The sequence below is a fragment of the Arachis stenosperma genome, chromosome 1, assembly GCF_014773155.1.
Source record: "Arachis stenosperma cultivar V10309 chromosome 1, arast.V10309.gnm1.PFL2, whole genome shotgun sequence".
Taxonomy (NCBI): domain Eukaryota; kingdom Viridiplantae; phylum Streptophyta; class Magnoliopsida; order Fabales; family Fabaceae; genus Arachis; species Arachis stenosperma.
In genome coordinates, this window is record NC_080377.1 from 87,926,534 (window position 1) to 87,934,533 (window position 8,000).

An 8,000-nucleotide genomic window follows, 5' to 3' on the forward strand; every position below is an offset into this window, starting at 1 on the left:
AAGAACTAACTCAACTAACTGATTACTTTCTTTTCACAATTCCGTTCAACTAACCAGCAAGTGCACTGGGTCGTCCAAGTAATACCTTACGTGAGTAAGGGTCGATCCCACGGAGATTATTGGTTTGAAGCAATCAATACTTATTTTATCAATCTTAGTCAGGATGCCAATAGGATTAAAAGTGAAATTACTATATTTGATTATAAAAATAAAGGAGAATAATGGCGTTACTTGTTGTGCAGTAATGGAGAATATGTTGGAGTTTTGGAGATGCTTTGTCCTTTGACTTCAACTCTTCCTTGAAATCCTCTTCTCACACGCAGATTCCTCCCATGGCAAGCTCTATGTAGGGTGTCACCGTTGTCAGTGGCTACTTCCCATCCTCTCAGTGAAAACGTTCCTATGCTCTGTCACAGCACGGCTAATCATCTGTCGGTTCTCAATCAGGTTGGAATAGAATCCATTGATTCTTTTGCGTCTGTCACTAACGCCCAGCCCTCAGGAGTTTGAAGCACGTCACAGTCATTCAATCCCAGAATCCTACTCGGAATACCACAGACAAGGTTTAGACTTTCCGGATTCTCATGAATGCCGCCATCAATCCGGCCTATACCACGAAGATTCTGTTGGGGAATCTAAGAGATATTCATTCAGTCTGATGTAGAACGGAGGTGGTTGTCAGGCACACGTTCATAGATTGAGGAAGGTGATGAGTGTCACGGATCATCACCTTCTTCACAATTAAGCGCGAATAAACATCTTAGATAAGAACAAGCGTGTTTGAATGGAAAACAAAGGAATTGTATTAAATCATCGAGACGCTGCAGAGCTCCTCACCCCCAACAATGGAGTTTAGAGACTCATGCCATCACAGAGTATGTAATTCAGATCTGAAAAATATCATGAGGTACAAGAAATGTCTGTAAAAGTTGTTTAAATAGTAAACTAGTAACCTAGGTTTACAGAAAATGAATAAACTAAGATAATTGGTGCAGAAATCCACTTCTGGGGCCCACTTGGTGTGTGCTGGGGCTGAGATTAAAGCTATCCACGAGTAGAGGCCTTTCTTGGCGTTAAACTCCAGGTTATGACGTGTTTTGGGCGTTCAACTCTGAATCATGACGTTTTTCTGGCGTTTAACTCCAGACAGCAGCATGAACTTGGCGTTCAACGCCAAGTTACGTCGTCTATCCTTACGCAAAGTATGGACTATTATATATTGCTGGAAAGCCCTGGATGTCTACTTTCCAACGCCGTTGAGAGCGCGCCAATTGGACTCCTGTAGCTCCAGAAAATCCATTTCAAGTGCAGGGAGGTCAGGATCCAACAGCATCAGCAGTCCTTTTTCAGCCTAAGTCAGATTTTTGCTCAGCTCCCTCAATTTCAGCCAGAAAATACCTGAAATTACAGAAAAATACACACACTCATAGTAAAGTCCAGAAATATGATTTTTGCCTAAAACTAATAATATTTAACTAAAAACTAATTAAAACATGCTAAAATCTACATGAAATTACCCCCAAAAAGCGTATAAAATATCCGCTCATCAACAAGCAAAGCTTAAGTTTGGTGTTGTGATGACTTGCATCATCTACCCTTCTTTCTTGCATAAAGAAGACCATAAAAAAGCACAAATCTCATTTGATCAGTACAATTCATGCATTATTTGATGAATATTATGGTACATTACTTTGAGATGAGTTGTGCTGAATTGCAGGTGAAAAAGGGCATCAAAAATGGGAAGAAGATGATGACAAGCCATCATATACCCATTTTCTATGCTTTTTTATACAAGAAATTGATGATTTGTGCTTAAATATTGAATGCTTTTGTACTTAAATGATAGATTTCCTTGATCTTTTAATTTTATAAATCTTGTAGGAAATAAGAAGAAAAAGAAGCAAAGAAGCACAAAAAAAAGAGAAAAAAAGAGCTTTGGGACACACTTTGAAGTTGGGGTACACTTTGGAGCTTTAGGTCACGCTTTTAAAAGTGTGGCCCATGACAAAATTAATGAAGAATAGGCAAACAGCACACACTGCCCTGCTCTTGCCAAGGGCAGGGCAGAATCGTGATGCAAAGTGAGGTTGGAAGCAAGAATTTCGCTAAGGTAAAATCTGGGCGCTCACAGCATGACTATGCCTCCTTCAAAGGGATATAACTTGAGCTACAGACGTCCAATTGATGTGCTTCTAGTTGCGTTGGAAAGCTGACATTCAGAGCTTTCCAATGATATATAGCAATCCATATTTGGCACACAATTGAGGCAGGAACGAACGGCATCTTTAAGGGCAAAAAATAAGCGAAAATAAACCAATGTGCTTCCACCAAGGTTCGAAGCTGGAACCTCACCCCAAAGCAAAGTGGCGCTCAATTTTCTGCCCTGCCCTCTTGGAGAGCAGGGCAATGTCGTGCTCTTCATGGAAAATCAAGGAAAAATTGCTCCTCAAGTGCTTTCAACAAGGATCGAACAAGGCACCATGAAGAAGCAAGGAACTAAGCCTTACTTTGGTGCCAAAAAAACCAAGGAAAAATAGTTGCGTGTGTATCAACCGAGTTTTGAACATGGGGTTTCATTTTTGGAAACATTGCCCTGCCCTCTGCGAGGGCAGGGCAGCATTTTGGTGATGCACACACGGGCACGATTCTGGCAGCACCAAGGCACGATTCTGGTGCACCGAGGCATGATTCTGGCAGCACCACAGCACGATTCTGGCGCACCAATTTTTCCTGCCCTGCCTTCCGCGAGGGCAGGGCAGCATTCTGCGCACCAAGCCTGCACCACGCCGCACCAACAACGCACCAAACACCAAATCCTGCCCTGCCCTCCGCAAGGGCAGGGCAGCCTCCTGGAAGCAATTGTTCTTGGGCCGAAAATCAACCAAAATTTCATTTAAATTCAATTCCTCTCCAAATTGAACCAAGGCCATCCAAGACCCATCTCTCCTCAAATCCAAAGCAAGCAAAGCCCACATCATCACTCAAAGGCACATGGATAAATTAGATTAGGATTTTTATTTTAATTGTAATTTGTTTTAATTTCATTTTCATTTTCACTTTGAAAAGCCTATATAAAGGCATCACTCTCATTTCAGAAGGGAGAGCTCTTTCCTTTATTTTTCTTCTGTCTTAAATTTGGGATTGAGAGTGAAGGAATTCTGTTTCATTCTTGATCTAAGATTGCTCTTTGTTATTTTTCTGCATAATTCAGTGAATTGAGTTTTGGATCCAAGTTTTTCTCTACGGCTTTCATCTTCCTTTCTTCTTCAATTTGTCTTCTACTTTGATCAAGGAAGGGTTTGAGATCTAGACTTGTTTTCTAGTCTCATTGATTCCCTGAGATCAATTTTATTTTGAAATTAAGTTGAGTTCTTGGCTGCTCTTCTATTTTTACTGTTCCATTGGCTTTCAATTTACTTTCAAGCAATTTAATTCTTCTGCACTTGTTCTTCATTTTAGATTTCTGTTCATGATCCCAATCTCCTTTCCTGCATTCTGCACTTTCACATCTTTGTTCACATTGAGCTTGATTTAATTTCCTGCACATTTACATTTTCTGCAATTTAAATTTCTAGTTGCTTAATCTATTGCTCTCTTTAATTTCCTGCACCCAATCCCCTTTACATTTGATGCAATTTACAATTCTTGCAATTTAAGTTTCAGCTCTTTTACTTTCTTGTTCTTTAAGTTTCCTGCAATTTTATTTTCTGCATCTTTTAAATTCCTTGCAATTTACTTTCTGTTGATCAACTTCACACAATTCACTCAATGTTAGCTTGACTAAACTAATCACCCACTAAAATTGCTTGATCCATCAATCCCTGTGGGATCGACCTCACTCTAAGTGAGTTATTACTACTTGATGCGACCCGGTACACTTGCCGGGTGGATTTGTGTGTTGGAAATTCGTTTTTCCACAAAAACACCATCAAGTTTTTGGCGCCGTTGCCGGGGATTGATTAGATCAACAATGATTAAGTGGGTGAGAAGTCTAGATCAAGCATTTTTTTTGTTTTTGTTCTCTGTTTTAAATTGATAGCAAGGTGTTTGAGTTATTGCCTCACTAAGAAATTCATCTTTGAGATATGAATTTCAATTTCCCTTGGTGTTGTGTTTTACAAAATTCAAATGGAGTTCAACTCATCTTATGATCAAACAAATTTTATGGGATATTACCCACCATCACCAATCTCTAATGGTGGCTGGGAATATCACCAAGAGAATACACATTCTGAGCACTCCAATTCATGGAGATTTGCTTTAGAGACACAAGATGAGCAAGAAAATCATATGGGATACCAACCACCACCACAAAATGATTCATATCATTATCCTCATGGTGGATGGAAGTATCACCAAAGAATGGAAGAGCATCCACCCTCACGTTCCAGTTTCTCATTTGAAAGTTCTTCATCACTTGATTATGATTACTCTCAACCTTCATCTCTTGAACTAACAGATTGGGATTACCTTCAAGCCATTGAAATACATAGAAAACTCGTGGAAAGATACACACAACCCCAATCCTGGAAAGAAATCATCCTCAAGAAGATGAATGAGCCCTTAGAGCAAACAAGGAGGAACTTAGAACCATCAAACAGAGAGGATGAAGACCAATTTGTGGGTGAGGAAGTGGAAAAGCAAGATGAGGAAGCCTCTGTGTCAAGAGAAATTTCAGTGAAAAAGGAAGAGGTGGTGGAAGTATTTGGATATGAGCCAAGGATTCTACATTCACAAGAGCCACTTGAGGTGACAATGAAACACAAAGATTCCCTCCCAGAGGCATTAATGGAAAATCATGAAGAAGAAAGGGAGGAAGACATTCAAGAGAAGTCACACTCAACTGAAGTAGAGAAGTACATGAAGGAAAAGCTCATGGAACCACCAATGCAAGAGGCTCTTGATAAAGAAATCACTTCGACAATCACACAGCAACCAAAACTTGGATTCAAGGAAGTGAAGGCAATTAACAAAAGCACCAAGAAGAGGATTGTGACCAAGAAATCAAGGACAATATTCAGGAAAAGGTCAACTACAAACAATCCTCCCCCTGATCAAGCAAGCAAGCTCAACCAAGCCAATTTCAAAAGAAAGCTTGCTGAGAGGAAACCAAGAAAGGGGACAAAAGCTGAAACTTCTCCCCCCTTGAAGTCATTCCTCTTAACCAATTGGAAGAAGAGGAAGAAAGTGAAGAACAAAATGTCAAGCTAATGACACTAAAAGAGCACTTGTTGGGAGGTAACCCAACCGTAGGTAACATTTCTTCTCTGCTTTGTTTTCTTTTTGTGGTTTGTTTAAATTTCAATAAATTGGCATATGATTACATTCTAAGTTTGGTGTTGCCTTGCAACAAATTGTTTTCAATCTTTTTGGATGATTGCATCAAATCAAAAATGAAAGTGACGCACCAAGATTCTAAGTTTGGTGTGCCACTTATTTTTCTATGCAATTCATTCAAGCAACACCACTTGTTTACATAATCATAATGCCGCTGCAGTGTTATTTTTTTTAGTTAGACAATTTTAGTTTTCTTGATTGTTTTAGTCATTTCCTTGTTTTTAATGCTTTCTTTTATTAACTGTGTTTGTTAATACATCACCCAAACATCCTTACTCATGATAGATTCTTCACTTGGTGATTGTATTCAACAAATAACAGTTTCTTTTGTTTAGTTTTAGTTCAAATAAATTCACATATGGTTGCATTCTAAGTTTGGTGTTGCTATGCAACAAAATTTGGTTCCAATGCTTACTAGATACTTGCATTAATTTCCTGCACATTTACATTTTCTGCAATTTAAATTTCTAGTTGCTTAATCTATTGCTCTCTTTAATTTCCTGCACCCAATCCCCTTTACATTTGATGCAATTTACAATTCTTGCAATTTAAGTTTCAGCTCTTTTACTTTCTTGTTCTTTAAGTTTCCTGCAATTTTATTTTCTGCATCTTTTAAATTCCTTGCAATTTACTTTCTGTTGATCAACTTCACACAATTCACTCAATGTTAGCTTGACTAAACTAATCACCCACTAAAATTGCTTGATCCATCAATCCCTGTGGGATCGACCTCACTCTAAGTGAGTTATTACTACTTGATGCGACCCAGTACACTTGCCGGTTGGATTTGTATGTTGGAAATTCATTTTTCCACAAAAACACCATCAGAAGACAAACAAGAAGCTGGGCGTGTGAAACTGGCATGCCATTTGGGAGCAAACGCCACCAAAATGCACTGGCGTGGCATGCCAGGAGCTAAGCGTGGCACGCTAGTACTAAATTCCAGAAGGGAGATCCAAGCATGCATGTGGGCGTGGCACGCCAGGGACGGGGCGTGGCACGCTAGTACAAAATTCCAGAAAGCAAAATAGAGGACACAAAAGGGGCGTGGCATGCCAGGTTGGGCGTGGCACGCCTGACCCATCAACTACTATGGGCATGCCACTTGAGCAAAGGGGTGTGGCATGCCAACTCACCATCTCAAGAAGAACCTCCACTATGGCGTGTCACTTGGTGTCGAAGGCTTGGCACGCCAGCTCCAAAAAGTCACTTTGGCGTGCCACTTGAAGACCCAGGCGTGGCACGCCAAGCTTGGAGAGTGCATAAATACATGGGTGTGCCACTTGAGCAGCATGGCGTGGCACGCTGGTACAATGATCCACAAAAGGGGCTGAAGGCAATTGAAGACTGGGCGTGCCACTTGAAGTCGAAGGCGTGGCACGCCAACCTCTCAACATCACCTGGGCGTGCCACTTGAAGGCCGAGGCGTGGCACGCCAACTACTGGAACAAGACAAGATCATGGGCGTGGCACGCTAACCTTTAGGCGTGGCACGCTGGTATAAGTTTCCAAAGAGGATGGAAGAGGCCAATGACATGGGGCGTGCCACTTGGTATCGAAGGCGTGGCACACCATTCACTATTCTTCACTTAGGCGTGTCACTTGAGCAACCAGGCGTGGCACGCCAGTGTCATTCAGAGAGCAAAGAAGCATTGGGGCGTGCCACTTGAGTTCGTGGCGTGGCACGCCAAACAGAGGAACCATTCACTCACAAAGGGGCGTGGCACGCAAGTGTCATTCAGAGAGCAAAGAAGCATTGGGGCGTGCCACTTGAGTTCGTGGCGTGGCACGCCAAACAGAGGAACCATTCACTCACAAAGGGGCGTGGCACGCCAGACCCTGGGCGTGCCACGCTAGTGCAACTTTCCAGAGGAGCTTAGCCACGCACACAACAAGGGCGTGGCACGCCAGACCCTGGGCATGCCATGCTAGTTCAAGTTTCTAGAGGCAAAGGAAAGTGGAAAAAGCAAAGGGGCGTGCCACTTGAGCTCGAAGGCGTGGCAGGCCAACACAAGAATTCCACTATAGCGTGCCACTTGAGATCAAAGGCGTGGCACGCCAAGGTTGACAAAGGGACGAGCGTGCCACTTGAAAGATTGAGTGTGGCACACCAAGTTAGTTTGAAGGGCACGTGACACGCTGGTAAAGCGCCAGCCATACGCCAGCTAAGAAGTCACGCTTATTGAGTGTTTTCTTTCCCTCCGAAATGTAATTTTCCCTTTTTCACTTTTCTAATTCTTTTATTTTTTACTAGGAGTAGTATAAATACCCCCAAGGAGTACTGAAGATGGGTTAAGCAGTTAGTTCTAAATCCACTTTTACACTCCACTTTTGAGTACTTTTCAAGCTTTGAGTAGCTAACTTCCCTCTCATTGAGAGAGGGAGCTCTGTTGTACTTGATGGATTGATAATAGTGAAATTCTTCTTTTCTTCATCTTCTCTTTGATTTGCTAGAAGGAATTTTGTTTTTAATGCTTAGTGTTCAATTATCTTGGGAAAGAGATTGAATGCAATTGGGTTTCATGGGAACCTTGGGAAAGGAAACATGAAACCATGCTTGAAATCCCTTCTCACACTTGAGTAGAATCTGGGTTTTGGTGATGGGATACATGACATATAATCCCCCCTCTATCTGGATCTATGAGGGTGTGTGGTATAATCAG